Below are 8,479 nucleotides of genomic sequence, written 5' to 3'. Positions count from 1 at the left end.
CAATGAGATCATGAAAAAGACTCCTTCCAATAAAATATCATGTGATGAATTTCAAGTGGGACTGGAAAGTAAGTTAGTAACTGACCCTGTAGAAATTGCTGATGGATTTAATGACATTTTTGTTAACACTGGACCCTCACTTGCTGCCAGTAAACCTCATAGTTCTATGACACCTCCTGAAATACAGGCTCCTCCTAAACCTTTCAGGTTCAGGATGATTGAGCAAGCTGAGCTTGAGGACATTGTGACCAAACTCAAACCTAAAGGAGCTGGTCATGATGGACTGAAGCCTAGTCTTCTCAAGAAATGCTTGCCTGGCGTTATGAAACCTCTTCTTCACATATTGAATTGCTCACTTGCTACAGGTCGTTGTCCTGACAAGTTCAAATGGGCCAGAGTCATCCCAGTACATAAAGCTGATGAAATGTCTAAGTACTCAAATTATAGACCAATATCTATTCTGCCTTGTCTGGCCAAAGTACTTGAAAGAATTGTGTAGGCTACTATAGACTAACAGAGTATTTAAATGAATTCAATCTCCTCTATTCTTATCAATATGGATTTAGAGAAAAACACTCCACTGCGATGGCTCTAGTTCAACTAATTGATAGATTTTCAATGGCTTTGGATAATAATGAATTTACTATTGGGGTTTTTATAGACCTGTCCAAAGCCTTCGATACCGTTGATCATAGTCTTCTGGTTAAAAAATTGCAGATGTATGGTATTGGGGAAATTGAGCTTCAATGGTTCTGTGACTATCTGAACAACCGTAAACAGTTTGTTTCTTGGAATGGTTTTGATTCTAGCTATAGGAAGTTAACATGTGGTTTGCCGCAAGGATCCATTCTTGGTCCTTTGCTTTTTATTATTTATGTAAATGATTTATATCTGGTTTCAAAAAGCATGTTTTATGTCAATTTTGCTGATGATACGAATATGTTTATGTCGAATCGAAGTTATGAAGACCTAATTACTCAAACAAATGCTGAACTTACAAAAGTTAATCTTTGGTTCCAAAAAAATAAATTATCTCTAAATATTAAAAAAACTTCATACATGTTAGTCGTACCAAAAAATAAGAAAAAGATTCCTTATGATAAAGATGTCTATATATTCAATCATTCTCTTATTAGAGTGCAATATGCCAAGTTTTTGGGTATTTATATTGATGAAAAATTAAATTGGAAAAAACATGTATCATTCATCTGTAACAAAGTTGCCAAGAACATTGGTGTCATCAGCAGGATAAGACATGTTTTACCCAGAAAAATCCTTATATCACTTTATTATACTTTAATATATCATTTTCTCACTTATTGCAATCTTGTATGGGCAAGCACTTACAAAACAAACCTCAAACACCTTGTTACTTTACAGAAACGATTTGTTAGAATGGTTACATACTCTGAGCCACTTGCAAGTTCAGGTCCACTGTTTCAAGAACTTAATTTCATTAATGTTTATGATATCAATGTGTATCAGATCTGTTTATTTGTGTTTCAGCATAGAACGAATATTTTACCTCGTAGTTTCTCTCATATATTTATGTCCAACAACCAAGTCCATAGCTACCAGACACGAAACTCTTCCAACCTCCACTGTAGCTGTCGCCATAATACAGCTATGGGTTACCGTGGCGACACACAGAAAGTTAGTGATACGGTCACATTTGCTTTCTAATTGTTTTCTTTATTATGTTCATATAAATTTGCAATGAAACATTTTGCAGTTAAATTCATAGTCCTGCTATTAGACATTATTAGAATATTGAGTTAAAATTGTTAAAATTGTTAAAAGGTTACTTCCTGTCAGAGTCACGTAATACGTGAGCCGGAAGTTGTGAGGAGAAGCGGGCGAGAGGGAGAGAAAGAGGGAGAGAAGAAAGGAGACGGAAAAGAGACGAAAAGACTGTCTATCACTGGTTTAGCAGGCGTACACGGTAATTATTCTGAATATTGATACTTGTGTACCCATGTGTAAGAAACTATACTGTGAAAATAATGTATGTGAAATGCGTTTTGTTTACTGCAGTTTTCACGGTGTTCCGTAACTTCACCAGAGAATAAATGGTTGTGGACATCAGTACGAAGCGTCAGTCATTTACCAGGGTAGATACAGTGAAAACGTGTCCTAATCCATCACGAGGCTTCAGAGTGCAACGTTGTATCACATCCCCGCAACAAGCTACCGGCTACGAGCTACAACGAGCGGCGGCGGTGTCTACATCCCCGCAACAAGCTACGAGCTATATCGGGCGGCGGTGTCTACATCCTGCAACAAGCTACGAGCTATATCGGGCGGCGGTGTTTACATCCTGCAACAAGCTACGAGCTGCAACGGACGGCGGCGGTGTTTACATCCTGCAACAAGCTACGAGCTGCAACGGACGGCGGCGGTGTTTACATCCTGCAACAAGCTACGGGCTACGGCGAAAGGCGGCGTCGTTGCTTTACATCCTGCAGCAAGCTACAGGTCTCACTGACACTCCGTGGAGCAGCTTCAGGCTACAACGTGATCCACAGGTTTGACTGTGCCATTATTATGCCTCAGGAAGTTGATGGATAGAACTTAAGTTACTGTTCAATCATAACAACAAAGACGTTAAAGGGATTCTGAACATTCAGAAAAGTAAAAAGAAAAAGAAAAGAAGAATCTACTGAATGCTCTGATAACCACTATTGTTGTGTTGTTTTGCTGAAAAGACTGTTGCTTGACAATGTTTGATTTCAATAAGTTGGGAAAGTTAATCTCTGGTGCTAACTAAGTAATAAGGGTATCATTCTGTGTTTTGGTTACTCACTGCTAATTATAGCCATCATAACTTACCTTGCTTTCTCCATATGGTAATTCTAAAAGGTTAAAAATGTATCAAAATGGTGATAAGCAGTCTAATGTTATGCCACAAGAGCAAAATGCAGGCGAGCTAGATGAGGGAAAAAGTAGAAAATCCTCTCGTGAAAGACGATTAACACCCAAAATGCAAGAACTGAAAGACCAAGAGCTAACTCAAAAGGAGAAGAAGTTTAAAGCAACATATGAGAAATGGAAAAGTAACGTAAGAGACATTCGTACAAGGTTGAAGCAAGACTGCTCTGAAAGTGACATGTATGACATGATGGATGAAGCTGAGAAGCTGGACTCAGAGTTAAAGGAGCTGTATGATAGTATCCGACTCCAAGTCGTACCAAGTCAAGAAATTCGGAGAAAAATTGATGCATGCTCAGCTGTGACAGCAGACTTACTGCAATTAATGAGAGTGCGCCTCACTGAAGGAGGAGGTGAGTTTGATGCTGAGGCAGAAAGATCAAGGTTACGCATGCTACTTGACAATGAATACGCTAGGTCCATATACGGATCCGCAGCCTCCAGAGTTACTGCACACAGCTGCCACCGTTCAGAGCATCTCTCGGAATCACCTAGCATAGCAGCTAAGAGAGCAGAAACAGCTGCTCAGTTGGCTGCAAAGAAAGCTGAAATTGATATGGAAGCTGCGATTGAAGCTCAACGCCAGCAGTTGAGAAAACTTGAAAATCAGAGAGACGTTGATGTTATTCAAGCAAAGCTAAATGTTTACATTAAAGAAGAGACAAAAACAAAGGATGGATCATGCAGTTCGGTGCAAAGCCAAGTTAATGATACAAACCCATTCACTCGCTCTATCCCAGGTCAAGAACAGCAGGCTGTAAAAAATGAGGCATCCTTAATCCAGGCATTTCAAGAATCATTAGCTCTCACTCGCCTTCCAACCCCAGAACCTACCGTATTCTCAGGTGATCCTCTGAAGTTCACAGAATGGAGCACAAGCTTTAAAGCTCTTATAGAGAGACGATGCTCCAACCCTGCAGATAGGCTGTTCTACCTGCAAAGGTACATAGCTGGGGAGGCTAAATCCTTTCTTGAAGGCAGCTTCTACAGAACAGACGAGGAGGCCTACTAACAAGCATGGGATAGGTTGAACGGAAGATATGGTCACTCCTTTGTCGTGCAACGTGCTTTCAGAGAGAAGCTAAATATGTGGCCAAGGATTGGTGGAAAAGAGTATGTCAAACTGAGAGAATTCAGCGATTTCTTGCAAACCTGTAGTAATGCCATGTCTCATATAAAGGGTTTACAGGTTCTGAATGACTGCGAGGAGAACCAGAAAATGCTGGTCAAACTTCCTGAATGGGTGACGTCCGGGTGGAACCGCTACGTTACAGAGAAGCTGGATCGAGGCCAAGACTATCCAAGCTTTCACGAGTTTGCTGCATTCATCGCTAAAGAGGCACGTATTGCATGTAATCCAGTGTCGTCCTTACATGCTTTGAGGCACTCTGCAGAGACACCAGTAAGAGAGATGAAGCGCTCAAAAGTAAACACGCTTGCCACAGATGTCAAGGCTCCATTCCCATCGAGCTCCACGTCCAAACCAGACCAGGATGAAATCCAGTCGAGAGACACGGAAGAACCAAAGAAATGGAGTACACCATTACAGAACTCAAACACAAACGAGTGTAACTGCTGTGGAGGAAGTCACTCCATACATAAATGCAGAAAGCTGATAGAAATGTCGGTAGAAGAAAAGAAAAAATGCATACATGAAAATAAACTGTGTTTTGCATGTTTAAGAAAAGGTCACATTTCTAAAGACTGTAGAAACAGAGCCATGTGTGGCATATGCAGAAAGAATCACCCAACTCCACTGCATGAAGATCGTTTCCTAGCAGAATCAAAGCAAAGTGCAGTTGAAGAAAGTACATCATCATTATCATGCTGTGTGAATGGAGGAGAAGGTGGGAGCACAACTATGATTGTGCCAGTGTGGATTTCAGCACCTAATGCTCCTGATGATGAAACCCTAGCATACGCCCTACTGGACACACAAAGCAGTCACACATTTGTTGATCAAGAGGTGTGTGAAAAGCTTCAGGCAGCAATGGAACCAGTAAAGCTGAAGCTCTCCACCATGATGGGGAAAGATTCAGTTGTGAAGAGTCAGAGAGTATGTGATCTCAAAGTCAGAGGTCTCTCCTCAAACATTTCCATTGACTTACCTCCAGCCTACACGAGAGACTTCATTCCTCTTGACCGCGCACATATCCCCACTCGTCAAACAGCCAGAAAATGGAAACACCTTGTCAACTTAGCCGAGGAGATACCCTCATTAATGGACTGCGGTGTCGGATTGTTGATTGGCTATGACTGCTCCAGAGCACTCGTTCCAAGGAAGGTCATCACTGGTGGTGACTACGAGCCCTACGGCATTAAAACTGACCTTGGTTGGAGCATTGTGGGAAGTGCGCCACAGCATGTGAATGCTAAAGATGTGACTGGTCTTTGTCATCGAGTATCTGTCAGCGAGCTACCACCTGTAACACCATCTTCTGGCACCAAGGCTCGAGAGTCCAACACAAAATCAGGTGTCAAAACCAAATCTCAAGAAGATATTGGCTTCCAGCAGATCCTAAAAGGAGGAATCCAGCAAAATGAGCATGGTCACCTTGAGAAGCCTCTTCCCCTTAAAGTGCGTCCTCAGCTCTCTGACAAAAAGGCTCAGCCGAAGCACCTCAAAAGGAAATGGGACAGGGAAATAGTCGCAAACCATGTTCCATCAGAGCGGTTGGTGGGAGATCCAGTTATGAGGATTACACAGGTACAGGACACTGAACACTCAAGGTTCTCAAGACGGACCACAGCGGTCAATGGCATTGCTTGTGTCCAACGGTTGGCTAAGAGAATCAAGACCACAGAACCCTTCAATGTGGAAAAGAGAAGGCAGGCCGCAGTGACTCATTTCAAGCTTGCACAACAAGATGCCTTTCAAGAGGAGCTGAACAGGCTCAGCCAGAAATCAGGAAAGCTGCATTACAACCAAGATGGTGTAATGAGAACGGTTGAGTTGAGACACCCAGTAATCCTTCCTAAAGATGGCGCTGTCACGAACCCCATCATTGCACATCATGATGACAAAATACAACACCAAGGAAGAGGACAAACTCTCAATTGGAAGGTTAGGAAAAAGGGTGTGAATGCCTCACACAGCCATCCATCATTCAAAAGTTGGTGGTGTTAGTGAAGAGTAGCTAGTAACTTAAGGGGGGAAAAATCAGCTGTTGATTAAAGGTCTCCTTTCTAAGCTAAAAGTGGTCATGATGCTGTAGTTCATTCTCAATAGAGTATTATTCTTTCTGTGTTGAGAGGTGAATTCTACTGTTTATCTGTGATGTTGAATTTATTTGTTGTGGGGAATCATATATGGTTCATTTTCAAATGTCAGAGTGTTAAAAGGAAACAACAGACCAGTGCTTGGGAATTACCATTAATTATCTAAGAGTGTATTACACATCTCCATTTGTGCTAATCAAAGGTAATTGGTGGGAGTGTAGCTGTCGCCATAATACAGCTATGGGTTACCGTGGCGACACACAGAAAGTTAGTGATACGGTCACATTTGCTTTCTAATTGTTTTCTTTATTATGTTCATATAAATTTGCAATGAAACATTTTGCAGTTAAATTCATAGTCCTGCTATTAGACATTATTAGAATATTGAGTTAAAATTGTTAAAATTGTTAAAAGGTTACTTCCTGTCAGAGTCACGTAATACGTGAGCCGGAAGTTGTGAGGAGAAGCGGGCGAGAGGGAGAGAAAGAGGGAGAGAAGAAAGGAGACGGAAAAGAGACGAAAAGACTGTCTATCACTGGTTTAGCAGGCGTACACGGTAATTATTCTGAATATTGATACTTGTGTACCCATGTGTAAGAAACTATACTGTGAAAATAATGTATGTGAAATGCGTTTTGTTTACTGCAGTTTTCACGGTGTTCCGTAACTTCACCAGAGAATAAATGGTTGTGGACATCAGTACGAAGCGTCAGTCATTTACCAGGGTAGATACATCCACACTGCCTTCTTTAGAACTGCTCTTGGTCAATTTTCAATTCGTTATCAAGGTCCACGTCTCTGGAATCAGCTACCTGACTATCTGAAAAAAAATTATTAATTTAACATCATTTAAAAAGGCTCTCAAAAAGTACCTCATCAGTCAAACCATGTACCATCAAACATAAGACAATTATTGTCATGTTTTTCTTTTCTCTCTCTCTCTTTCTCTTTACTCCTTCCTTATGAGCTTATTCATTATTTTTGTTTTGTATTATTCATTTATGTATGTTTTTTTATTTTGTATTTTATTTTTTCCTTATTTCCTTATATTTTACTGTTTAATCTCTTACTTTTCTACTTATTTTTCATTATTGTTCAATTATTTTCCTATGTTATTTGTTTTTAAACCGTACCAAATTTGATCTTTGAATATGTTGGGTGAGGTTTTCATATAAGCCCTCTTGGGTTTCATACCTCCCCTTTGCACATCCCAGTAATGTTGATTGTTCATGTTGTTTATTTATATGATATTGTTTGTGCTAAATAAAAAAAAAAAAAAAAAAAAAAAAAAAATATGTATTAGGATGTGGTCTTCAGTCCACTGACTGTACTTCTGGTTTTGTTATCAATATTTCTGCAGATGTCGTCTGGATCTCATCCAGTTTGTTCTTAGAAACATCCAGTTTTCCCCAATAACTTGTCACTTCCTTCTGATCAGTTGTTACTCTAGAAACCAGTTCTGTCACTGTGGTGGCATTTTTTATGAGAAATGACATATAAGCCTGAAAACAACAAGACCAATGAAAAGAATGTTATGCCACCTTTAAAAACTGAGTGTGAACTGTGTTATGTCATTAATAATCACCATTTGTGTTATTATTTGTTGATTTAAATAGTTAGAATATACTTATTTCTTGTGTTTTATGTTGTTTCACTCCACCGTGGCTTCATCATCACTGATTGACATTATCTGCCTACAAACATCACAACATGCCCTTTAACACCATTTAATGGATAAAAGTGTACATTTCAACAGTGTTTGGAGTACAAGGCAAAAGTGCAAAGTCATGAGACAAGAGTGAACTATGTATGACCCTTGTAACTGGTGTTTTGCTGAAAGTTGTTATGCTAGTACAAATCCGTGAAAATGCTAACATGCTAGAGCTGAAAACGGGATCACAGAATCCCATGTAAGTCTATGGGCAGCCTCTTGGAATACATTGGCAGAAGGGCTTCATTTGGATAGCATGTTAGCTAAAATCACGGATTTAGCAGAAGATGAGGTCATGGGATGGGAAAGTGCCCAAAATCACACACACACCAGCATATAAGCCACACTCGGATGATGTGAAAGTCAGTCACTTCTACCCTCCTGTCGACACTTTTTCTTTTTCATATACTTTGTATCTTGTTGAGTGACTCGGGGTGTTTACTTGTGTCTACTTTGTCTGAGAGTGAATAAAGGACAACTCTGCTTCAGATCCATCCCTTTCCAGCGTTTTATTGGAGTCTTCAAAGTTATTATATTAGAGTGATGCTAAGTAAGTTTAAGGCCCAAAAGAGATAAGCTTATTTTCGTCATCACTTGGACAGAGAAAAGCAAGAAAACTTT

This window comes from Trachurus japonicus, chromosome 18 (assembly GCF_045865225.1).
Source record: "Trachurus japonicus isolate A0001 chromosome 18, Traja_1.0".
Taxonomy (NCBI): domain Eukaryota; kingdom Metazoa; phylum Chordata; class Actinopteri; order Carangiformes; family Carangidae; genus Trachurus; species Trachurus japonicus.
The sequence above is the reverse complement of the archived record's forward strand: the minus strand, read 5'-3'. Positions refer to the sequence as shown.